Source organism: Nanorana parkeri, unplaced genomic scaffold (genome assembly GCF_000935625.1).
Source record: "Nanorana parkeri isolate BGI_ZX_2015 unplaced genomic scaffold, ASM93562v1 scaffold367, whole genome shotgun sequence".
Taxonomy (NCBI): Eukaryota; Metazoa; Chordata; class Amphibia; order Anura; family Dicroglossidae; genus Nanorana; species Nanorana parkeri.
The window spans coordinates 754,765-780,319 of NW_017306635.1; the positions used below are offsets into that span (position 1 = coordinate 754,765).

Below are 25,555 nucleotides of genomic sequence, written 5' to 3' on the forward strand. Positions count from 1 at the left end.
TCCTTCGGCAGCTTTGTGAATAGACCCCATAGTCTTTTATTTAAAAAAACAAATGTCCATCAATGTAATCCCAAGGTCAATTTTGTCATTGAGTAGATCCACGTCAATCACGATGGACGGTGGATGCTGACTCCCTGAAATAATAAATACCCAACTGCCCTGCCGACACGACCGCTCCTGATGAACACCAGCTGCAAAATGACAGCTCTGACCTGAATGTCAACAAAGGGGCGGAGCGAGTCGTGACTTCACGGGACTTGTCCCACCCCTTTGTTGACATTCAGGAGCAGAACTGTATTCATAAAATTAGAAATAGTGGCTCAGCAGCAGCATCTCTGGAAATAATTTTTGTAGACCGATGTACTGTATATATCTAGTCAGATAATATTATCAACCTGAATTTTCATAGTCTTAATCAGCACCCCACACAATCACAAAATGGTCAGACAGACCCCTTTCTTTCGCTGCAATACATGTCTAGGTTCTTGTGCCGAGGGGTGTGGCTGTTACTCAGCTATGCCACAACAGAGCACTCAAGTAGGAGAGCAGGAAGCATAATTTACAATGAGAGACAAAAGTATTTGAAAGCTGAACTCCAGGTATAAATATTTATGCATACTTACGTTGATCCAGCTTGACTTAACATAAGTATACATATATTAGACCTGGTAGGGCCACGGGGATCCTGTAAAGGCCTATAGTAACCAGAGCTACTACAGTGCTTTACAGTGATTTTCTGGGTCCTGAATGCTGATGTGCTGAGCAACTTCCCCACTGCTCTATAAAACACAGAGGGTCACTCACTTGGCACAGCGACCATTTAGAAACAGCCTAGTATTTCAACAATGAATACAAGGCGTTCTCTCATTGGGCATGGGGTGGAAAGTGATGTCACCAACCATTGTCCAATCAGGGAATGCCTTGTATTTTTTAATAAAAATTAGGGATGCACCGATACCAAGTACCGTACTCGGTACATGTACAAATACAGACTAGAGAAAAATTCAAAAGTTAGGAGGCAGCTGCCATTTGTAAGGAGCACACGGAGCTCCCGGGATTTGTACATCTCTGTTTTAATGTATGATTTTGTTTTTATAAATATAAATAAAGGGATGCAATGATACCATTTTTGCAAGTACAAGTACTGATACATTTTTGTTTATTGCCAGGTGACAGTTTTTCTAAAACAATACAGATTAATGATTTCAGGACAGTGGAGGAGCACCAGAGCTAGGTCCCAGATGCAACCCTGGTAGTTGTCATGAAAATGCCAAGTATCTGCACTGGTATCAGAAAAGTATCGGTACATCCCTAATAAAAATACTAGGCATTCTCTGAAGTGGCATTCAGGACCCTGAAGATCACTGCAAAGCACTGTAGTAGCTCCAGCTTCTACAGTGTTTTACAGGATCCCCATGGCTGGCCAGGTATAAAATATGTATACTTGTATTGGGCCAAGCTGGACCAATGTAGGTATGCACATAAATATATATACCTGGAATTAAAATGTAAGGCATTTCATAAAAAAATTATTGCAAATCATACCATACAGGAGTACAGGATTGTAAAGAGATATAAATATGTGAGACTTTAATTGGGCTTTAACCCCAAGATCAAATACTGTAGTTATAAACTATAAACAATGATCAGTGAATATACATAGGTTTCCATAAAATGATAAAGCTGGGAAATGTATAAGGCTTTCATTTGCTTTTGTTCTGCATTTGTTATTGGTGACACAAAGACCTGGTCAGAGGCACCTAGTAAATTTAATTAGAAGAAAGGAAGTGTGGGCGTGTGCTATGTACTAAAAAATCTACTTTCATAATGACATCATTATATCTGTTATTTTTCTGTCATTTAAAGTGCTAGCTATTTTAACCCATTGCTATTTTTCATTTCTGGCCTACCCATTTACCAATATTCATTTTCACATTGCTCCCTGTATAAGTCCTTCCTTTGTTGTCGATCATGCTTTGGCTTTGTCTACTGTAACTGCTTTATTCATTCATAAAATTACAATAAGACATATGCATGCCCTCATTATTTCCCATTTTGACTTTTCAATCTTCTGCTAACTGATTTAGTAAAATAATTGTGTGTCTGGATGGTATTCTGAAGCCCCTGTTTTCTGTCCACAGGCCAGGTACAGTCAGGTCTCCACAGTGCAAGCCTCTCTTTGCTGACCCAAACCCTGAGCTGAGCTGAGACCACATGCCTAGGAGGTGAGAGTTGTTTTAGTATTCACATCAGTTAGCACGAGATTGTTATGGCCAAGCATGCCTGCTCTTTGTCATGTAACCCCACAGCTCTTGACGGTCATCTCCATCTATAGCTACAACAACCATTCACCCCATTCATTATAATATAAATTGCAGTGCTTTTCCACTAGGGAATTGTTATATGAGTTGGTTTCCAACTTTCCTTTCAAATTTGCTTCGCTTTAACTTCATTTTTGCGTAATGCTTGCAGCCCAGAATTCATATTAGTAGACCTGTGTGCTTATTAAATAAGGTAGAGCAATCATTGCATGCAGTCATTCATAGCAACCAATCAAATTTGAGTTGTCTTTAGAGAGAAGCTAATCATTTTTCATTGGTTGCTGTGGGTTGACGCACATTTCACATTTCCATTATCTTTACACTGCATTACTGTATATCTGTATATGTATGTATATATATAGATATATATATATATATATATCAATCATACATTGCAGATATACAGAATACTCACTATATTATACTATACTATTATACTATAAAAATTGCATGCATATTATATGATTATAGTGGCAAGTAAAGTGAGTACAGCAAAGCCAAGTAATAACAATCATTGAATTAATGCAAAGGTGATCATATATCTTTTTCAGATCTAATGAATCATTTTGCTCTTGTTATTTCTCTTGACCCCTAAAAAGTATAACTGTAGTCAAAGGGTACTATGTAACTGCTATGGATTCCAGCAGCACATTGGGCACTGATCATTCCAGTTCAAAACGTATTGATGCAGACAGTGACGGTATTTGGAAATACACCAATCAGCCATAAAATTATGACCACTGACAGGTGAAGTGAATAATTTGATTGTCTCGCAACAGTGGCACCTGGAAGTGTGTTAGATATATTAGGCAGCAAGTGAATATTTTGTCCCTGAAGTTGATGTGATTACGTAAGAATGTAAGTAACTTTGACAAGGACCAAACTGTAATGACTAGATGACTGGGCCAGAGCAAATCCAAAACTGCAGTTCTTGTGGGATATTTCAGGTCTGCAGTGGTCAGGACTGACCAACAGTGCTTCTAGGCCAGAAAACCGGTGAACCAACAACAGTGTCGTGGGCAGTCAAAGTTCATTTGATGCATGTGTGCAAAGGAAACCCCAAACTCACAACTTACAGTACTTAAAGGATCAGCTACTGACAGCTTGATGCCAGATACCACAGCATACCTTTAGACCTGCTGCGGTCTAGTGGAGTTCATGCCTAGATGGGTCAATGCTGTTTTGGCGGCAGAAGGGGGACCTACTCAGTATTACGCAGGTCATCATAATGTTGTGGCTGATCGGTGTAATGTTTTTACAAAATTAGCATATAATTACTATCTCTGTCAAATAGGTATGAAAGGAATTAGTTGTCTTGTTTATTACCGATGTAGAATGTCATAGGTGTCAGTACTTGGATTCTGGATAGCCAGGAAATAATTGGGGCTTATTTACAGAAGGAGAAGAATGTTTACTTAGCCTAGAACAGCTCTGTTCACGTAATGCCCCACCATGTGCAAGGGAGTTATTAAATAATTTCCTCTGCACATAACTGGATGATTAAATTTAAAAAAAACAACTTTAGAGGAATAAATAGGCACTCTAATTCTTTGTAATTATCCCCAATGAGTGTGTAATTGATTTATACATTGATAGAGTGTCTATATACTTATTGTTTGTGTTTGTTTGATAACAAGTACATTTGTGTGTAATATATATCCTTCTGTACAATAAATGATGAGAATATTAGATGCGCAAAGCATCCCCATGGCCACACAGAAACAGCATAATCAGCCTTATTCTACGGCACGATTGTGGGTAAAGACTCCAGTCTTCAGTGTAACTTTAACGCTGAGTTTTGGGAATCTAGTTAAAGTGCAATTGAAGTCAAAACTTTTTTTTTTACTTTTGGATAGAGTAGGGAGGGATTGGAACACCTATCAGGTTTCTATTGCTGTCTGTGTCTAAAAATTAGAGGAAATCCCAAAGTTTGGGTTGTCACCAGAACAGGAATAGATGTCCCTGCTGACCACCAGCGATTGCCCACACTTTAGAAGGGATTTCCTCTCATTTTCTATTGTGGCTATCAGACAAGAAGTGAAGGGACATTTCCCCAAAAGGACACACACAAAAAAAGCTGACAGGGGTTTAGTTACTGTATCCAAAACTTTAAAAAAATGGGTTTTTTAACCCAGTAGTTTTAAATGCTCAAACTTTTTTTTTTTCAATAATGAATCCAGATGAAACAAATATGCATTGCCCAGCAACGTATTTCTTTACATTTTTGCTCAAGCACTTACAGTCATTATGTCTCCAAAGAGCTCCAACTCCTTCAGCTCCCTTCCCTGAACTTCCTGGCCAGTACAAGGGAGAGAGCGGACTGCAGCAACCACCCATCTTCTAGCAGGGTGAAACGAGGAGAGAGCAGGGCAGAGCTTGCCTTGCTATGCCTGCGTGTTGGTGGAGACACACAGACAGCTTACTAGCACACATAAAGGTAGCTCCATAGGACCCTAAAAGGCAAAGGACCCACTCTAAAACAGGATATCAGGGCCAGTGTTCAGGGGACCAACTTTTAAACATCAAAAAGCAGCATCCATGGTAGTGATTTAATCAGCATTTGAAAATAGCTTAAAGGAGAACTATGAAATGAGTGATTTCCACTCACCTCATAGTTCTAAGCCGACCTGTGACAATGAGACTGTCACAGGTCGGCGCAGTAGATCGGGAGGGGAGGGAACACATCCCGGGTTCCCTCACCTCTCGATCCTGTCACGGCTCTCTGCCGTGACAGGGGAGGGGCTGGATTCCCCTCTCCCCGCTCCGATCTGCCAGTGCTGACTGGCGGAACGGACGGGGGAGGGGGCGGGTACAGCTGGCTCTGCCTCTAGGTAGGCAGAGCCAGCTGTCACTCACGCAGCTGGGCGGATCCCGTCATCTACGTCGGGATCCGCTCCAGGTGCGGCGTCTCAGTATACCGCGAGCTGTAGCTCGCGATATCCTGAGCTTAGGGTGACGGGAGGACGCTAGTTTGTGTCCTCCCGTTACCCTAAGGAGAACTATGGGGAAAAACACTGACCCCATACTTCTCCTTTAAAACACATTATGACTGTAATATCAGTTAGTAAAGTAAATTAGCCCTAATAATCAGTATAGTAGGAATGGATGGCTACTGTTTATATAAAAACCATACCTTGATTGAAGCTGATTTCTACACAGAGTGCTGTATTTCCAGCACTGCAGAGAAAAGAGCTACAATTGCAACAGTACAGGGCTCCAGTCGTTTATGTGCTCCCTCCTCTATTATGTTACTGGAGCCCTTCACTCTCACAGTCGCAGCTCTTCACCCTGCAGTGCTGGAAATACAGCGCTCTGTGTTGGAGACGGCTTCAATCAAGGTATGATTTTTATAGTAAACAACAGTCATTACTCCTACTAAAAGTACTTGACTTGTACAGATTCTACAACAAACATGTTCCAGAATTCAACTTTAATCCACAAACTCATATTATACCTTGACCTGCTAGCCAGTATTACGCACCTGTCCCCTTTCCAGCGATATATATAAACCTCGAAGCCACAGAGCCATTTGTCAAAATCGTATGTGCCAGGCTCACACATGCATTGTTTACTCCTCATTAAATCTTATGGAGAGTTTGTACTCTGTGCTCCAGTGGAGTGCAAACTCTATATAGAATTGAGTGTAGAGCATACAGTGCATTGGTTCACATCTGTGCATTGTAGTGTGCTATGCTGGCTAGGCTAGGTGCATTGGAGTGACATTCACCTTAGATGGCACTGCAACACAGCACACCTAGGGGTCATTTATTAGCAATTTGCAGAGCTATTAGCCCTGCGAACCTCTGTGAAGGCTTGTTCTCTGTGAATGGATGCACAAAATTAGCAGTTATATTTTCTTTAAAAGTCATATGTATTTTCCAATGTAATACCACAATATGGCCACTAGAAAGAGCAGAGGGACATACAAAATAAAACCTTATTTCCTATGCTCCTCAGCTTCATCTAGTGGACATAATGCAGTATTACAAGGTGACATCCATTCGCACAAGTATTGTGCGTAACCATGAATTGCAGTAACCCAAGATACATAGTTACATAGTACATAGTTACATAGTTACATAGTAAGATAAGACAAGCATTTTATTGCACAATACAGCAAAAGTTTGAAATAGGCCCAAAATGGACATACTCTGTGTTGGGGGGGGGGGGGGGTGCACTTTGTTGTCAAAGATAGTTTAGGTTCTTATTTTTCACTTTGCCCTTTTTTGTCTTAAACTCCCACGTCCCCCCAACCCACCCCTTTCTCTATAATAGGGAGCGGTGATGTCATGTGACAATGCCTAAGCCTAGTGATTGGCAACTAGACTAAGCACTGGGTATTTTGCACTGGCCAAGGTAGCAGAAGGTGGGGTGGGTAGAGGAAGGTGAGTATCAGTGGGTCAGGAAGACCTTATCATAGAGACTGTCAGCTTTGCTCTGAATAGTCCTAGAACTTTCTCTCTTTAAAGAAGCTCACCTCTATGCAAAATAACCCCAAAGGTGCACAGTATAGCTCACTCACCAACAAAGACTATAGCTATGACTGCTTTGACCCCAGTTAGCCATTTGTAAATAAAAAACAGCCATCCTCCCACCACATTACTTACTCTGCTATTCGGAGACAGGAATTTATTTTGCCAAGCGATCTCAGCGCAGACCTACTTGTCCAATCCGTTTAGCATTTCCCCTATTAAATCCACCCGAATCATTAAAGGATCATTGTGTTTGTGCCTGAGGTTGCCTGCAGCTTAAGTTTCAGATTAGATGTGGGGAGGTGAGCTGCACAAGGGCGCAGATTTCCTAACAAAGCATGATTTTTCATCTTGTTCTGCAGCCTGTGTACAAGAAAGTCCCGCTTCTTTCATTAGATGTTAATAGGCTACGCTCTGTTTTCTTTAACGCGGAGCTTTATGCTACATAGTCCAGAGTCAGAGGAGATTATAGGCCTAGTACATACAGACTGATTAATTTAAATGAATGGCTAATACACAGAATATATCTTTTTCCATTTACTATAAATAAGGGAATGCTCAAGATATCTCAGAAGCATATGTAAAACTGAAGCACAAACAAAGCAAAGCAATGCTACTAGTCATCAACCAACATTTCCTGAGTGTGTTATGTTCCATGTTTTATTAAAGGTCAAGGAAAAGCATTTTAGAAATTTGAAATCACTCACTCTAAACTAGAGCCTGGGTTATATTAGAGTTGATTCAAAACATTTACAAATGCAAAACGTTTGAACAAGCAACAAGTTTGCATAGTTCATAAGGTTCATCAAAATGCTTTGGAGCTAGATTGGAGCGTCTACTTGATTCTGTGCTGTGGGCTTCACATGATTATGTGCTGTGGGCCTGGCCCTGACAATGGCAGGGGATGGTGTTGAGAACCAGGAGCACACGGGCTTGCATGTATGGTTTAGGTTCAGGACCATTGACTACTAAGATGGCTATAGAGATGAAAATTAGAGCCATTTGGCAAGTTCCCCGAAGCAGCCTGAGTGACATTAAGGAAACATGCCCTAAAAGAGAGAGGGAGGCTGTCATTGCGCAACTCCCTTTTAAAATGCCAGATACCTAGATTCTATTGAAGCCAAGGGCAGACATTTTCAGAAGGATAGGTTAACAATGGTATCCTCCTCATTCCGCCATTTCTCTCACTGCTCTTGACTGTCGCATGCTGACCTGCTGCTTTTTCTCATGCGGCTTACTGGTTGGACTAAAGCAGCACATGAGTAGTTTATTAAACCTTCCTTCGAGATACACTGCCTGGCCGAAAAAAAAAAAAAAACGTTGCACGCTCTAATATTTCAATGGACCGCCCTTTGCTTTATTTAAGGCATGCATTCGCTGTGGCATCATTTCAGTGTAATGTTGCCACATTTATTTCCATCCGGAGTTGCATTACTTTTTCACCAAGATCTTGTGGGGATGATGGGAGAGTCGGACCACTGCGTAAAGTCTTCTTCAGGACATCCCAAAGATTCTCAATTGGGTTACGGTCTGGACTCTGTGGTGGCCAATCCATGTGTGAAAATTATGCCTCATGCTCCCTGAACCACTCTTCCACAAGCTGAGCCCGATGAATCCTGGCATTGTCATCTTGAAATGTGCCCATGCCATTAGGGAAGAAAAAATCAATTGATGGAAAAATCTAGTCATTCAGTATATTCAGGTAGAAGTTAGACTTTTTGCAAGAGTTCACTAAGAGAGAGGGGCTGTTGCAATTGTATATATCTGCAGGTAAGGTTGAAAGCAAGGGTAAGCTTCAAGACTGGCCCTGATGCAGAAGAGACACATCAGGATGCATAGGATAAAGAGAGTGAACATACCAGATTTCACTCATTGACCTGGAACAAATTATTTTGCTCACTACTGAACCTTGTAAGCCTGCACTGCTTTCTTTAACCACTTTCTATTAGTGTTGAAAGCTACCCTTCCTACATTTTTAAATGGCATTAAAATCATCCAACTCAATGATGAACTAATAGGACAGCAAGATAGATGGCAGGTGGCTGGGAAGCATTACATTTTGCATAGGCATGATGCTAAGATTTTAGGAGTTCCTGGTTGACGGAGCAGGGATCTGAAGCCATGTGCAGACACCTATAGGAGCCTGAACTGTAATGCTGAAGTTAAACATTTAAAGTATACCAATGAACTTTAAATCTATTCTATGCTAAGTATAAGAAAACCAAAACAAGTGATTTCACCAGGGGTGCCCAACCCTTTGCACTTATCTGTAATTCATGTTCTGGACAGATATACACAAGTGTGTGTCTGTGTGATGTTTAATCAGTTTGAGTTAGAGGTCACTAGGTTCAATTCCTATGAGATAAAGATATAGTTTTGGGTTAAACATTGTAATTTTTCCATGCTGATGGTATTACAAATTGCCTCCAGAGGAGAAATGTCCCTTCTATCTTTTAAACTACCTCTCTCATGCAAACCTTAAAAACACTACTTGTAACAAAATCAGTAAAAAGGCAATTATGGGCCAGCTGGGACTCGGAGATGTGAGTGGGCGGCAGGTATCAGGTTCTTCTGTGAATACAAGAAATTAAAGGCTGCTCGGAGTTGAAATCAAAATGTCATGTACTGATTTTTGTTATAGGAATATATCCTGGCTCTCATAAATATTTTCAGAGTGCTGGGATTATAGCTGAGCCACAGTCAGATTCTTGGTGGTGCTTTTAATAAAATAGCTGTCTGCTCCATTCACTGATACATTACAGGTTTAGCCCAACGGTACGGTACCCTCAGTGTGCCCGCTGATTGGAAGACATAGCACACATCTTTGTTATTCAAGTGATGAACATTTCATTTACAGTATGTATGTGTTTATTGAGTGACTGACTGACTCCTTATATTGTACACTGTTCATATGTGGACTTACAAGAACTGTGAAGACAGAATGAAAATACCCTCAGGAGGTTGGTGAGGGTTAACATTATTACCATAGATGAATGTGTTACTGTTCAGAGCTGTTTTTACACCTGTTTACTCAGCTCTCCACACCTGTCAATCACTGGGCTCATGTCCTCTTATATTTGCAGTTGGTATGGTATAACACAATTGTGACCCAGAAAAAGGGGACTGAAAAATATGTCTGTGACATATTCAGGACACACATTGGCCAGCAAGTATTAGGAAGCTGTGATTACACACATTAGGAAGATCACATTACACATATTCAATTAATTCTAGCCTCCAGATATAAAAATCTAGAAATGCAGTTTTATCCTCGGAGTGCTCGTGGGAACCTAGTGCAATATTTTCAGAAACGCCACCCACAAGGTGACTTTTCAAAAGCAATGTCAGAAACCTCTGTGTAACCACAGATCATGTGCAAATCCTACAGCAAACATGTCAGGAAGCCTAAGTGTTATTCTACAGCTTTGGCCAGTTCAAACATAAATCCATTAAATCCCTCTATTATTTCATTGTGTGTACAGCCAAAACAGTTTAAATAAACCAAAGTTTCTTTCGCATTTTAAAATAAACATATTTGGGTAGCAGAACATAAACTCTGCTTCAGAGTAAATGGAAGACTAAATGTTTATGCCCTTAGGACAGGGACGCCCACAATTTTTCGTCTGGAGATCTACTTTTCAAATGACGAGCTCAATGAGATCTAACGATGAAAAAACACCTGCGGGAGGGGGCGTGGTGTTGTATTGAAGTCCTTGGCATTGCAGGCAGGCCCCCTCGCCCACAGTGCGATTGCCTGCACCCAGAACCCAGGCACATTAGTGCCTGCGTTCCAGTCCAGTGCGATCCGCAAAAATGCTGCAAGCACTTTTTTTGCAGATCGCACTGGACCGGAATTCAGGCACTAATGTGCCTGCGTTCCGGGTGTGGGCGATCACACTGTAGGCGGGGGGCATGTCTGCGGTGCCATTGACTTCAATACAACCCCACACCCCTCCCGCCCCTGAAAGCATGGAGTCAGCCGGCTTACATTCCAGTGCGCCCTAGAGGCCCTGGCGTCTTGTCCTCCCGTGGTGCTCGTGTGGCCGACGTTGCACATGGGGAGAGGTGTCCTGCCCCTTTCTACCTGCAGCGTCTGACACATTCAGCCGGCAGCCGCATGAGCACCGCGGGAGTATAGCGGTAGCCAGCTCCTTTTGAGCCCAAGACAAGAAAAAACCTGTGCCGCTCCCCCCCAACAGATGTGTGATGTCACCCAGCACCCTGCCTGCAGGATTTTTAAAAATGTTTTACTATTTTTTATTTTATTTTTACTATTTCTTTTTTTTTTACTGTTGGGGGGAGATCGCTCCAGTGTTTGTCCTGCACAGAGGATTGGTACATATCACTGATAAGTACTGATCCTCTGCCGCTCGGCCATGCACACGGGGGCTTAGGGTCTTCTCTGGATCCCCCCTGCTCTCCCGGCCAGAGGCAGCAGGGGATCCGACGAGAAGTGAAAGAAGCACTTCAGCCGCGGGTGGGGGTGGAGGATGGAGCCTCTGTCAGAGAACTAAGGCTGAGCGGCGAGGAGAGAGAGAGGTGCTGGCTGTCAGATCCTGGCCGAGCGTCTCTCTCTCTCCTCACTGCTAGGCATTATTTTTGTCACAGCGGCTCCCTCTTCCGCCCTCCACCGCCGCTGGCTGCAGCGGTTCCTTCACTTCTTCTCGGATCCCCGCTGCATACAGATGGGGAGAGCAGTGGGGATCCACCAGAGAAGCAAAACAAACGACAAACGCACTCAACAATTTGTTACCAGTTATACAGTAAGGTGCACACGAAATGGGCTTTGAACAGTAAAACAGCAGAAAGGCATCATGGCACACTCACAAACCAGCATGTAAAACAACATGTCTCACCACTAAGGATAATGACAGAGGTTTGGATACACGTCTTCTGCAGAGGATGTGAAAGCCGCGCTGCCGCGCCAAGGCACCTCTTATAGTGCGGTCCTAACTCTAAACTTGTGGTGAGACATGTTGTTTTACATGCTGGTTTGTGAGTGTGCCATGATGCCTTTCTGCTGTTTTACGATCCACCAGAGAAGCCCCACAGTGGGAGGAGAGGACATCGCGATCTACCAATGATCGCTACGTGATCGACTGGTAGATCACGATCGACCAGTGATCGCTACACGATCGACTGGTAGATCACGATCGAGCTTATGGGCACCCCTGCATGCCACAACAGTTTTTGGCACCAAAAAGCTTTCTCCATCAAAGGTTTAGGGGTTCTTCTCTAAGGAGGTAGCTTTCTTCAAGCACTTTAAGAAAACACAGCATTAGAGTCAAAGCTGAACTGCAACCAAAATGTATTGTTTTGGGGTTTTGGTTAGCAAAGGTAAGGCCATAACCTCTGGAGGTGGGGGATAGGTGCTGGACCCTGATCTTTAGCTCATCTCAAGAAGTCAATAGGTTGAGCTGAATTCACAGCAGCACTTCACCAAGTGAGGTACCTGCCAGGAAAAAGGGTTCATCCAAATTTAGAAATCCACATGTGAGTAAAAAAAGAGCGCCAAACAATCATCTCAATAGTCCAAAAGTCCTTTATTAATAATATCAAAGACCAAATGGTTACAACTAATCAACATCATTAAAGAGTCCAGATGGAACACGTTTGTTTAACCAATGGTCAAAAAAAACATAACCTTTGTGTTTATATAGAACAATATAAATGTCTTATCAAACCCCCCAAAAGTGCCCTAATCACATGTATATGCAAATATCCATTTCTGTATTAGAAATATTATAGAATCAAATCCACTGAAAAGACTTTGGTTGGTGGAGTGCCGTTTGGTAAATAGAATCTCCAAATAAAATCTGTATATCAGGAATAACTTAATAGGAGTATGGTGGTGACACCCTGTGCGTCCTGAGGTGCTTGATACTACAAGTGCTCTGTTACACAGTGTCCATATGAATTGTAATTGACATCCAACAATCTTGTATAGCTTGTATGTAGAATATAACAATTCAGTATACTTTCATCATTCTATTGTGAGGTGGATTGTATAGGATGTGAGGTAAATGTACTGTATAAGCCATTCCAAGTACTAGAGGTTATCCTGGATATGCCATCCACATAAAGTAAACTTGAATGATCACTTCACATGCAACATAAGAAACAAAAAGTTTTCAGAATTTGCGATCTCACCCAGTGGCGGACCTAGGGTACAAAGGGCCCCGGTGCAAGATTATTTTGCCCCCCCCCACCAACCCCCCTTTTATTCTCGGTTTCCCTCCACAGTATCAGGCGGTTGGTGGGCCCCCTCATCTCTGTGCCGGGAGGGTCGGGACTTTCCGACCCTCCCGGCGCAGAGATGAGGGGCCCGCCAGCCGCCAGATACCAATGTGATCAACGGATACTCCCGGCCCCCATCTCTGCCCCGGGGCTGTGTTTGGATGGATACTGGATGGTCCCCCTTGTAGGCTCAGGCCCCGGTGCTGGAGCACCGGCTGTAGTTCCGCCACTGATCTCACCCATAGCTTGATTTCATTGGTATTGGTATTGGTATTGGTCCTGCATGGAGTCCATGAAAGTCCCACTTGAGAAAGAGTTGCAAGCTACCTCCAAAGGGAATCGCGTATACCAGGAATGTATAGGCCTTATCATGCTGTGTGGACTTCAAGACGATTGTTTGGCTCTCTTCTTTGGCTCACTTACGTGAAGTTTTGTATTGTGGCCATTGGTCTGTTGGGGAGATTTAGCGTCACTTCTTTTTTAGTAACCACACAGGAAGTGAGGTGCTTCCCCAATGGGAACAGAGACATCATAAAAATTGACTATGAGAGAAAATCTTCCTAACAGCTACAAAAACAGTTATAAAACCCCCACATACAGTATGTTCTAACCTCCCTGCTCTGTGTTAAACTAAAAAAAATGTTTTGGCTAGTACAGGAACAGACAAAAAATAATATTTTAAAGTACATCCACAGGCATATAATCATATTATTCTTGACGTGGAGCCTTTCAGGATATACTTATGTTATGCATTTCTGTGAAAAGCCTTTCTATACCAGGGGATGGTCATCACTAATCTCCTTTGCACCAAGCCCTCCTGAACCCTGGTAGTTTAGCTAAACCTGTGGTTGCCCCAACATCTTAGTAGTTCCCTCAAAGGGCTGTTTCAGCCACCTTCTGTTGCTCCTCTCAATATCAATAAACCGTAGTGTCGCTCCAGGCTGGTCCATACTTGCCTGCCACAGTCAGGTGCTCGCATATCTCATCACTGGTATCACTATTGCTGAAAAAGTTAACAGCAGTACACCATCATATTCCAAAAAGGGCTTCATTATTGACCCATAAAGTCAAATAAACAGGAGAGGAGCAGATACTTTGAACATGTTTCAAGCACACAGATGTTTAGTCATATAATACGATGAAGCGCCTGTATGTGTGAAACATGTTAGAAGTCTGTTTCTCTCCCGTGTAATTGATTTTTATGGCTCAATAAAGAAGCCTTTTTTTAAATATGTCTGTGTGTGGCTATCCACATTTTCTGACGTTCCTCTGGTCTGCTCTGCTGTCACTGCTTAGAACACCATCCCTAAAATCTCCCCTGAAATGGCCACAACATGGTGACCTTATGTAGACAGCCAGGAAAAGTTGTTCACTGGCCGATATCTTTGTTTTCTGAATGAGATGTAGTGTGGCTATGATGCGTTCCCCTGGGCTGGCATGAATCTGAGGCACTTTACTGTGCTAACAGGAAAAGGTATGGAAAATGGAATACAGGATATTTTATTTAAAATCTGACTGAACAAGATTACATAGCATTTAGGAAAAGAACCAGAGTGAGAGAGTTTATTGCCTTGGCCACAGTTCAACTTTTAGTAATAAATAAGCCAAAAGAACAGCTGCAGAAAAGCTAATGATTTCCCTATCTTTTCAGTCCAATATAAACCTAAAAGCTTGTCATGTAAGGGTTTCTGTGGAGGACTATGCTAGTCATTGCAACCTGGGCAACATAAGCCAGACATAGGGACACCAAATTCAGAGAGATAATCAGTACGGCTGGTGGGAACTGGATGCTCTAGAGTTTATATAAGGACCTCTGTCATTTGTATTTAGAGTAAAGAAAATGTGGGTATAATGCACTTTATATTATGCACATTCACTGAGCTTTTAGCAGAATTGTAAGTTCACAACATTAAATTATGATGTACAATATATTATTACGTGGGTTTTGCGACTTCAAACTCTACAAGGATCCCTGGGGCCATGCTAAAAAATATGAAGCATAATTCTGTGTTTAAAAGCCAGAATTCTGTGTTTGAAAGTCAGAATTCTGTGTTTAAATGTCAGGGCTCTTCTGTAAAACTCACATATTGGGAGGAACTTGCTAAATAAGTAGAGCAAGTTTATTTTCAAAGTGAGCTTTTACTTTGAAAAGTGAATTTTCAATTATCTTAAAGGGTTATTCACAAAGCTGCTGAAGGCAGCCATGTGAATAACTGACCCAAGTGACGTGAGCTATTCGGCTATTCACTTTAGGCTTGTACAGCTGATTTCAGCCGTACATCGCCTGAAATCAGCCATACATCAGCTCAAATCAGCCGTACATCATCGTGCTTTGGCTGGCTTCGGCCGACCCGAAGTACAGAAGGAGCTCGACTCAGCCAATCCAACATCTGGATCAGCTGAGCCGAACCTCCGGCAGGCTACTCGCTGCTGTTCGGCCTATTCTCATAGGGGCCGAACAGCAGTGAGTGACTAGCCAAATGCCGCCGATTCACATTCGGCTCGGCTATTCTGCTCGGTACCTCCGCTGAGCTCTCTATAAAGGCCGGCTCCGCTGAGTTCTCTTTGTAATGACAGTTCAGCGTCCCCTGGTTACCCGGTAACCAGAGGACACTGATCTGTCATTGCAAGTGGCCAGAGCCAGCCGTGAGATGGCAGCTGGCTCCGCCCAGCTGTCAGTAGCAGGCTGCTCGGCCAACTTCGGGAGCTGTACGGGCTATAGTAAATAGCCCGTACAGCAGCCCTTCGGTTCCACTGAACCGAAGGGCTCCGGTGGTCGAAGATAGCTGAATAATCAGCCGGAGCTACGGCTGATCCTTCAGCTAGCTTTGTGAATAATCCCCCTTAGTGATTGATGTAAAATGTCACTTTGCAAAAAAAACAAAAAACATCCATGTACAAGGATTAGATGTTTCCTTATACATGATTGGATGATTGAAGTTAGCACAGCTTCTCCTCATTCATTAAGCTAAATGAATTGTCACTTAGTTTGGTGAATAAGTTGAACTTGTGCTAATTCATCCAATCACGTGTGAGCAAAAATCCTTTTTTTACATGTTCCTTGCACATGACTCTTTGGTCTTTGCTAAGTTAATTGACGCTTTGTTTCACTTTGTACAGTAAGATAAGTGAAAACATTATTTTGCAAAGCAGAATATTACTTGGAACGTGTAAAGTAGAATTTCACTTTGAAAGTGGAAATGCTCTATTTCTTTAGTATGCCAACTCAACTGTTTCTTGGGAAATTTGATTCTCACACGGAGTAAAGAGAATCTCAGAGTCATATCACCTCTCTACAATATATAGTGGTTGTTGACTACAAGGCTTTTCTGCAACCATCAAATTAGTTGATCATGCCCATGAAATACATGAACTGTATGCAATAAATTACTGTTATAGGAAAGCAAGGGTACATCATATACAATTTTAACATGGAGCTTTAAGGTGCCCTAAGCAGATTTACAGTGATAACATTGAATGGCACCCTTTAAAATCAAATCACCATTAAAAATATACCATTTATATAAACAGTAAGATGCAGCCAATAAGGTCTTTTAAGGAAGCTACATATAAAAATGTTGTTTCCTATTTAGTAAGGCAAAGGTGAAAAAAAGTCCTGTAACCTCTAGTGAATAATATACAGTCTCCGCTCCAAACTGTTAAAGACTATTTTGTTATTATGGAAACATAACTGCCCTTAAGCTGCTAAAAGCTTCAAAAATCTGATTGGCTGATATGGTAACTGCATGATTCATACCTAAAAGTATCTGTAGAAAAATTGTTGTTCAGAAACTTTTGAGATTCTTTCTTGTATTTTCACATACTGTGCTAAAAATCTAAAAAAAACCTAAAAAAATAAAAGATTTCTAGCGATGAGCAAAAGTACTGATTCTCCTTCAGACACTTTTTATCTTTTTATCTATAAAGCCCTGCGTTAATAAAATGTAGGATCTTATAGAAGGGAACATTGAAGCTGAATTCACGTCCTCCTGTTTCACATTACCTATCCATATTTTGGTCCACATACTTCTCAAATATGTTGTCCTCTATAACCAGGGCAAAATCTGTACTTCCTGCTCTCATAGGCCAATTGTCTTTTGGTACATCATAACCATACAAGACACACCAAGATTGATAGCAGAGAGGCTGAAGAAGCTAGTCTGCCCGCCCACGTAAATCTAGAAGCAAGGACTGGAAGAGTAGGTCAATCTGCTGCCATGCTCTGCTAGCAGTTGGGTTCTAGGTATATGGGTAAAGAGTGGATTAACTATAAAACAGAGTATACTCTGTTTGGTACTCTTCTACCAAATGCATAGATTGTGCAGGGCCAGAAGCAATGAAGACTTAGCCAGATGACACATTTTATTAGACACAGCAGTGTTAGCAGCATGATGGAGCCACCACTCCAAGCTCGCTCCCATGATAGAGTTCAGTACAGATTAGCTAACTAAACATGAGACTGTAGTCCATCATGGGAGCGGGTTTGGAGCAGTGGCTACTTTACAACAAACACAGGGACCATGGGCAACAAAAGTAGCCATCTTCCAGAAGGAAGGACAGTGTCAGCACCAATTCAGAGATGATTTGAGGATCTACAGCTGAGTGATACACCAATAAGATACATTTTTGTTAATAGTTAGGGTACTTGAATGTATTTTTCAGTTTTAACTGCAGAGTTTAGTGTCACTTTAATGTGTGCCACACCTGGCAAACCTGCCAGCTAAGGCCACATCCTATGTTGGCTATGCAGAAATCTGGCTCCTTCTGTAACCTCCAACTACCTGCAAGAAAGGGAGAAGTATCTGGGAAATCACAGGCATACAGGAAGAGGGCAGGTCTCATAAGTGCCTGAGACTGGTACCTCAGACGGGCTGAATTGTCATGTGGAGGTGACTGTAATTTCTATTCATTCACATCACCTTGTTCCACCAGTTCCCTCTTTGTGGACTCTTTCAAATAAAGGGAAATTGTTGCTTTCATTCTGTAGCTGCTCTAGACTAGGATGCAGTCAAATGTGTCATTTTTCTGTCAAAACCTAAAATCAGCCATAAAACCATACCACTGTAACCTTACCTCTCAAAAAAACACGAAAACACTGTCTGCACTTGGTAATCTTCCCTTGTATCTGCGCGCATCCAAAGACATTTATTTGTGCTTAAATAACCTGTATTTTAGCCGCGCTTTCCACTAACGGCTGCTCTGCCACAAAATACAGTAGATACATTGTGTCTGAGGAAAATAATGCATTTTACTTCTCTTTCATTTACCCTTTGAATAAATAGCAGCGTTCCACTCATCTGAGATTTTGTTTATGTTGCAGTGATCCATTGATCTGCCATTACGTGCTCTGATGAATTCCGATTGGTTTGCACAACTACAGCTGCCAAAAGCTGCTATTATCTATTATTCTCAAAGCCAGCAGAAAGCAAAAATTAAAGAGCAAAAATAAAGCTTCAAGGGACGTAATGATTCCAGTTTCAAGAACCCAATAATAATATGCAGAAAAATAAAAATCCTTGACATTCATCTCAGGAAAGGGTTCTATAGAGATACCTTAAATTATTAATCAGAACTTTGGTTTTGACAAGGAGTAAAAATATTATTGGAAATATTGAATAACAGCATGAGACAGATTCTGAACGAAGCATCCATGGAGAAATATATATATTTCTTCCCTCTGGCAACCCTCTCATGCTATTAAAGCCACATTCGCTCGTAGCTGTGGTCAGGCCCAACTTTTCTGATGAGATCCGTGCGTACCTTTCATCTTGTCATTTCCAACAGTAGGATTTATGTGGCAGATGGAAAAAAAAAACTCAGTTGAAGAACTGAAATAAAAGAATTGGTTCTGAATTACTGTAGAATGCCCCAAAAATGTAATTTCTTCTTCTATCTGCTGAGGAAATTTGCAGATGGTTAACCTTTGTTTTATCAGTGAGGTCTTATCAACAAGTGATACATTAAAGTGAACCTGTGCTATGCTCATACAGGACAAAGCAATATGACCCTTCAAACTGTATGTCAAACAATAAACTTTATATCTAGTTTTGGATAGAGTGTGTAAGGATTAGATCTCCTGTTGGGTTCTTACTGATGTCTCTCTAGAGAGATTTACCTTCACTTCCTGTCTGCTAACAGAAATTGCATGTAATATAAAGTGAGAAAAAAATTCTGCAGCAACAAAAGAGACAGAAATAAAAGAGCTGAGCCGCGTTATAGCCTTCACCTGTTCTACTTATTTCTGTTTGTGTTGCCATTGCAAAATTTCTTCTACTTCCTGTCTGGTAAAACATTGTCAGCAAGACATGAAGTGAGGGAAATTCTCAAACAGACCCCCCAGGCAACAGTAACAACCTGACATGGGTTCTATCTTCCCTTCACTCTATCCAAAGCTAAGGCAAAATATTTTGGATGTACATACATTTGTTGTCTTCAAAGTTGCTTATACTTCTCTTCATTTCCCCATTCAGCCATCGAGAGTGAAAAGAAGTATCCATGCTTCATTCTTAACCCCTTCATGACTGAGGCCCTTTTTTCAATTTTTGCACCCATGTTATATTCCACATTTTAGGCCTGAAAATGACGTAAAACCCCCCAACATTATATATTTTCTGAATGCCAAGACCCTATAGAATAAAATGGTGGTAGTTGAAAATTTTTATGTTGCGCAATATTAGCGCAACTCCTTATTAAACCCCAAAATTTTGTGACAAATTTAATTAAATGCCCCAAAACACAACAAATTACCCATTTTTTAAATGAAATATAAAAGATCATGGCAAAAATTATTTGTCAAACAAATTCATGCTGAATGTCAGGGTTGGTTTAAAGCCAAAGAATGATCTAAGCTTAGCCCAACATCGGTGCCTCCTTGGCCCCGTGATTGTTTAACTAACAAGTCATTTAGACTTCCCAAGCTGCTGCCAAAATGCCAATTCCCCTCCCACCCATCAACCTCCCCGATTCTCCTCGAACCAATCACTTCCTCAAAGAATAAAAAAATCTAAATGCCTAAAGTCATGGTCACATGACATTCTGGCCCCAAATATTTGCTCTTCTTCTTTTACAGTAGGCAGGCGCTTTCTTTGGGTGTCACCAGGCATCATTCGACGGAAGTGAACTTGGAGCGGTGACTACTTTACAACACACACACTGGGACAATGGGGAACAAAAGTAGCCACCCTCCAGAAGGAAGGACAGTGTCAGCACCTTAGAGATGATTTGAGGATCTACAGCTGAGTGATACACAAATAAGATACATTTTTGTTAATAATTAGCGTACTTAATTGTATTTTTAAGGTTTAACTCTTTAAATTAGTGTCAGTTTAACAACGCAGGAGCTTTGCAAAATAAGCTCCTATGGCATGCCACTGGCCAAAGTTTGGGAAGCATGGCCCCGGGCCTTCAAGCAGTCAGTAGAGCTGTTTACACTAGCCTATGCTGGTGGTATACTAGATGTTTCTTATCTTGCGGTTTCAAAACAAATTCCAAGGCTAAGCTGTGAAAATTATTTTTGTGAGAACAAGAGAAAAAAAAGACTCTTTTATTTCAAGCTCCTTTTAAAAGTTTTCAGAGAAAATTAGCCTTAAATTTATATTTAGAAATAATGAATAAAGCAATACTCCAAAGACATCCCCAGCGAAATGGAGAAAATGACACTGTGAAATTATGGACGACAATTTATTTTCCCCAGCTGTAGGGTTTAGTGCAGTTCTGCTTCTTCTTTTTTTTCATCTGCAAAATAAGACCTGCAAGCAACAGGGACAAACGTATTATCCTCGTACAAAAGCTGCCAATGAGCGCCAGGCACCGTTGCAGATAAATGTATTTAGCGTCTTTTAAATAAGAAAATAGTTGGAGGATTTTGCAAGCGGGTTTGTTGCTCTATCTAAAGCAGATAATTAGTTGTTTTCCCAGCCTGCTCTTTCATTACTGCACAATGCTAAAATATGTGCCCCTTGTCTCCTCCTGGACGTCCTTTCTGTTGTAAAGAGAAACATGAATCCTTATGAAGATTAAAATAAAAATAAAAACGCTTTTGTGTGTGTTCTGACGTTTTGTTTGCATCTTGTTACCACTACTGAAACTTAAAGAGAACCTTCCACCACAATTATACTAAAGTATATCTAAAGCTAAAACGTTTTCTTTTTTTATTTCAGATAGAGTAGGGAATAATTTAAAGGGATATTAAAGTCAGGAGGTTTTGAAGCTATTTTCAAATGCTGATGAAATCACTTACAATGGATGGTGCGCCTTGATGTTTAAAAGACTTAGGGGGTTAATCACAAAGCTGCCGAAGGCAGCCGAGTGAATAACCCAGCCAAAGTGAAGTGAGCTGAACGACGTTCGGCTATTCACTCTGGCTCAGTACGGCTGATTTTAGCCGTACATCGGCTGAAATCAACCGTACATCAGCTGCATTTGGCTGCACTTTGGTCACCCGAACTGCAGAAGGACTTCGACTCAGCTGATCCAACATCTGGATCAGCTGAGCCAAAGCGCCGGCAGCTCACTCATTGCCGTTCGCCCCCTGTTCTCATAGTGGGCGGAGCCAGCCATGAGATCACGGCTGGCTCCACCCGGCTGTCGTTTGCGGGGGTTTGTCAGTCGAGCCGAATCATATGCCTTCGGCTTGGCTGAGCCACTCTGCCACCTTCGGCTGCTGTACGGGCTATAGTGAATAGTCCGTACAGCAGCCCTTTGGTTCGACTGAACCGAAGGGCTCCAGTGGCCAAAGAGAGCCAAAGGATCAGCCGAAGCTATGTCTAGATGGATTCTTTAGCTCCTACATGAATAACTCCCTTAGTTTCCTGCAGAATCAGCTGGTCCCCTGAGCACTGGCCCTAATATACTGTTTTAGGCTAGCTCCTTTCCTTTTCAGGGTCCTATGGAGCCACCCTTGTGTGTGCTAGTAGGCTGTGTGTGTCTCCACAACATACAGGCATAGCAAGGCAAGACACTCTCCTCCTCCCCGATCCTCCTCCCTTCTGCATGCAAGTAGATGGTCGGCTGCTGGAGACTGTGCTCTGCCTTGTGATCTGCTACTGAACAGGAAGTTTAGGGAAGCCGAGCTGAGTTGGAGCTCCGTGGAAACATGATCACTGTATGTGCTTGGACAAAGTCAGAGTCAAGTTTTTTTTCACAGGTTCCTATTAGAGAGATGTCCTTTAACTTCTAACCCTGTAGACACAACAGGAAGTGAGAGCAAAGGGAGTTAATTCCCCTGTTAGGCATAGTTGTCACCACAACAAGCATCCCAGTTACAAGATTCCCCCTCCAATCCTTTTGGATTTTTGCACAATGGTCACTAGGACAAAATGAGAAAGTAATTCTCCCAAGTGAGGAAACAGGACTTCAACAAGGCTGTTGTGCTGACTTCTGTCACTCAATCATGTGCAAACAAATATACTTTTTCTTCCTTGCATGTGATTGGCTATTATTTGCAAAGTGAACAGCCTACTTGCCTTTAGTAAACCAAGCCCTTCAAACCAGAACACAGGAGCTTCCCCCTACTTTTGGAAGCATTTATTAAAATGTTTGCTCAGTAGAATGTAGATATTGCCCACAACAACTAATCAGAGCTGTCATTTCTCTAACAAAATTAAACAGAATTCCTGATTGATTGCCAAGAACAGCTATCAACGTTATTTGTGATTTGCGCCTGCTTTTGGAAAGGCAGTGCAGCTCTCCTTTTTTTTCAAAGACAGGTCCACATTAAGGCGTTCAGGCCTGGCTGCCCGTCAGATTACAGAAACCTTTACATAGTGTTTGCAAACATTATAGAATTCTCAGTCATGCAGAAGCAACATTGTTATCTTAGCTCCATTTTTCTTTTGACATTGCCGCTTTATTCCTCAAGACATTTTCAATTCCCTTCCAGCTTAAAGCACTGTTACCTCTGCTGAAGTCCATTGAAGTGTGCAGCCCACAAGTGGATGGGCACCTTCGCACTCCCCTTGATTCCAAGCTTTTCCTCTGAATATTCTTTGCAGTGTGCGATTTTAACGGAACTCTCCAGCGGCCTGTCTCTTCCCAGACAATAGATTCTATTTTTAGTTTAACTCCTCTACCTAAAAGGCAGCTGAGGGCTGCATGCACATACTTTTGATTTAACAGGGAATTTGTGGCTTGTTTGAAGGTGATTTTATTGTTCTGTTTTTAGTTTTTTTTGCTTTGTTTTTTTTCAAATACTCAATCTTTATTTGTGACATTTAAAGAGAACTGCAGATTGCTACTATTGCTTTTGTTAGGATTTTCTATCATGTATGCATCTGGCATAAGGCACAGTTCTTTCAAAATGTCTATATAAAATAATGTCTGTAATATATCTGCCTCCTGTAATATTCTCCAATGCAGCACTCAGATTGAGTTGGAAAGAGAGGAGCAGAACTCAGGTCACAGTTGCTTTACACAATCTTGTCAGGCTAACATTCTGAATAGGGATGCACAGATACTTTTCGAGTACCAGTGCCGATACTTGGCATTTTCATAAGAACTACCAGGGTTGCAGCGATTGCAGCTGGGACCTTGCTCTGGTGCTCCACCACTGTCCTGAAATCATTAGTCTGTATTGTTTTAGAAAAACTGTCACTTGACAATAAACAAAAATGTATCAGTACTCGTACTTGTAAGTACTCAGCAAGTACCAGTACTCGTACTCGCAAAACTGGTATCCGTGCATCCCTTTATTTATATTTATAAAAACAAAAATCGTACAATAAAACAGAGATGTACAAATTCCTGGAGCTCCGTGTGCTCCTTACAAATGACAGCTGCCTCCTAATTTTTGAATTTTTCTCTAGTGTAGTCTTGGAGCTCAAAAGTATTGATACATGTACTCGTACTTGTACCGAGTACTGTACTCGGTATCTGTGCAACCCTAATTCTGAACATACTTAAATTGACACTAAACTCAGGAGTTACATTTAAAAATACATTCTAGTACCTTATCTATTAACAAAAATATATCTTATTTGTGTATCACTTGGCTGTAGATCCTCAAAATCATCTCTGATGTTATGCTGACACTGTCCTTCCTTCTGGAGGGGGGCTACTTTTGTTCCTCATGGTCCCTGTGTGTGTTGAAAAGAAGCCACTGCTCCAAGCTCACTCCTGTGAGCTCCGTTCTTATTTCTTTGTTCTCTATTGATATCCAAACCGCTAGCCCCAGCACGCCTGTACAGGTGCCAACATCAGCTAGCCGGCTACAGTGGAAGCACCCATGCGTGCACGCTCACAGCCATGCCCGCACCTAGCTCTACGCATCCATGGACACACACAGCATCTGACTGGCCATGCCTCCACCCTTGCAGTCACAGTTCGACTGATTGCAGGAGGAGCCTGTGGCTCCTCTGACTTCAGTACCGTCCCCCATAACCAGGAAGTTTTGGGAACCCCGAGCATCTTCTCAGTCACGGCAGTGGATACAAGCAACCGAAGGTAAGTGTGGAGGGGATGGGGGTGTTAGAAAAGTGTTGGGTATTTTTGCCCTAATGCAGTCTTTAGTACTTTAATATATTAGTTTGTGAACTTTTAAAAAATGGAAATGTAAAAGAAAATGTACCAAAGACTATTAGAATTTCCTTTAGAAAGACATTTTCACCTTAAGGTAAAACCTCCCTAGCCCTAAACTAAATCCCCACCCCCCCCTCCATCTGACCTAGGTGCTCACTTACATTATTCTATGATGGTGGTGGCCACCTGCATTGTTTATATCCTGGCCGGTACCGTTGTCCACAACCATAGGGGTAAATCACAATCAAGTCTTTGGGTTATCACTCTGCGGGTACAGGCTGTGTAAACAACGAGCGCTGTAAACAATGTTGGATTCTGCCGCCATCAGAGGAGGAAGTAAGGCCCTGGGGACAAGGGGCTCAGCTTAGGATAGGTTAGCGGGCAAGGGAAGGTAGCTGGGGAGTTACTTAAAGGTAAACTTGTCCTTTAAATGTCTGCAGTCCTTTCATTATAGAAGTTTTCACAGTCTAAAAATCTTAGCATTGTGAATCTTAGATGACGTTATTTCAAATTAAACAAACACAGCAAGCATTGTACATGTTGGCCAAGCTGTCATTTGAACGTCTGTGAAGTTTGGCCATGACTTCTGGTAGCACAGAAGAAGCCTAGTATGTTCGTGGATTCACACTGGTTTGTCTGTCTGAATTTCGCTGGTGATGCCGGTTCATCTGTCATTGTCTGTGGCTTTTCAGTTTCAGCCTTGTTCTTTGCCACTCACTGTTGCCTGGCAACATTAATCAGCCCATGAGAGTTTTGGCATAATATATCCACTAAATAAATACATATTAAGCAAATAAAGTGGATTCACTTGGATTCAATGGGGTCTATTCACTAAGCTGCCGAGGGCAGCCGAGTGAATGACAGATCTGAAGTGAAGTGAGCCGAACACTGTTTGGCTATTGACTTCAGGCTGGTACGGCTGATTTCAGCCGTACATCGGCTGAAATCAGCCGTACATCGGCTTGCTTCGTGTGGCTTCAGGTCGGCCGAACATGCTCAGCATGTTCGGCC

General features: G+C 41.9%; 1 long non-coding RNA gene across 1 annotated transcript in view; it reads left to right on the plus strand.

The window, feature by feature from the left end:
- Window positions 1-1,130: 1,130 nt before the first annotated feature.
- The window catches only part of LOC108788991, a 67,304-nt gene continuing 42,879 nt past the window's right edge, over window positions 1,131-25,555 (plus strand). The window contains exons 1-2 of the long non-coding RNA XR_001941371.1: window positions 1,131-1,141; window positions 2,142-2,225. This is a non-coding gene — a long non-coding RNA (uncharacterized LOC108788991). The remainder of the gene's footprint in view (window positions 1,142-2,141; window positions 2,226-25,555) is intronic.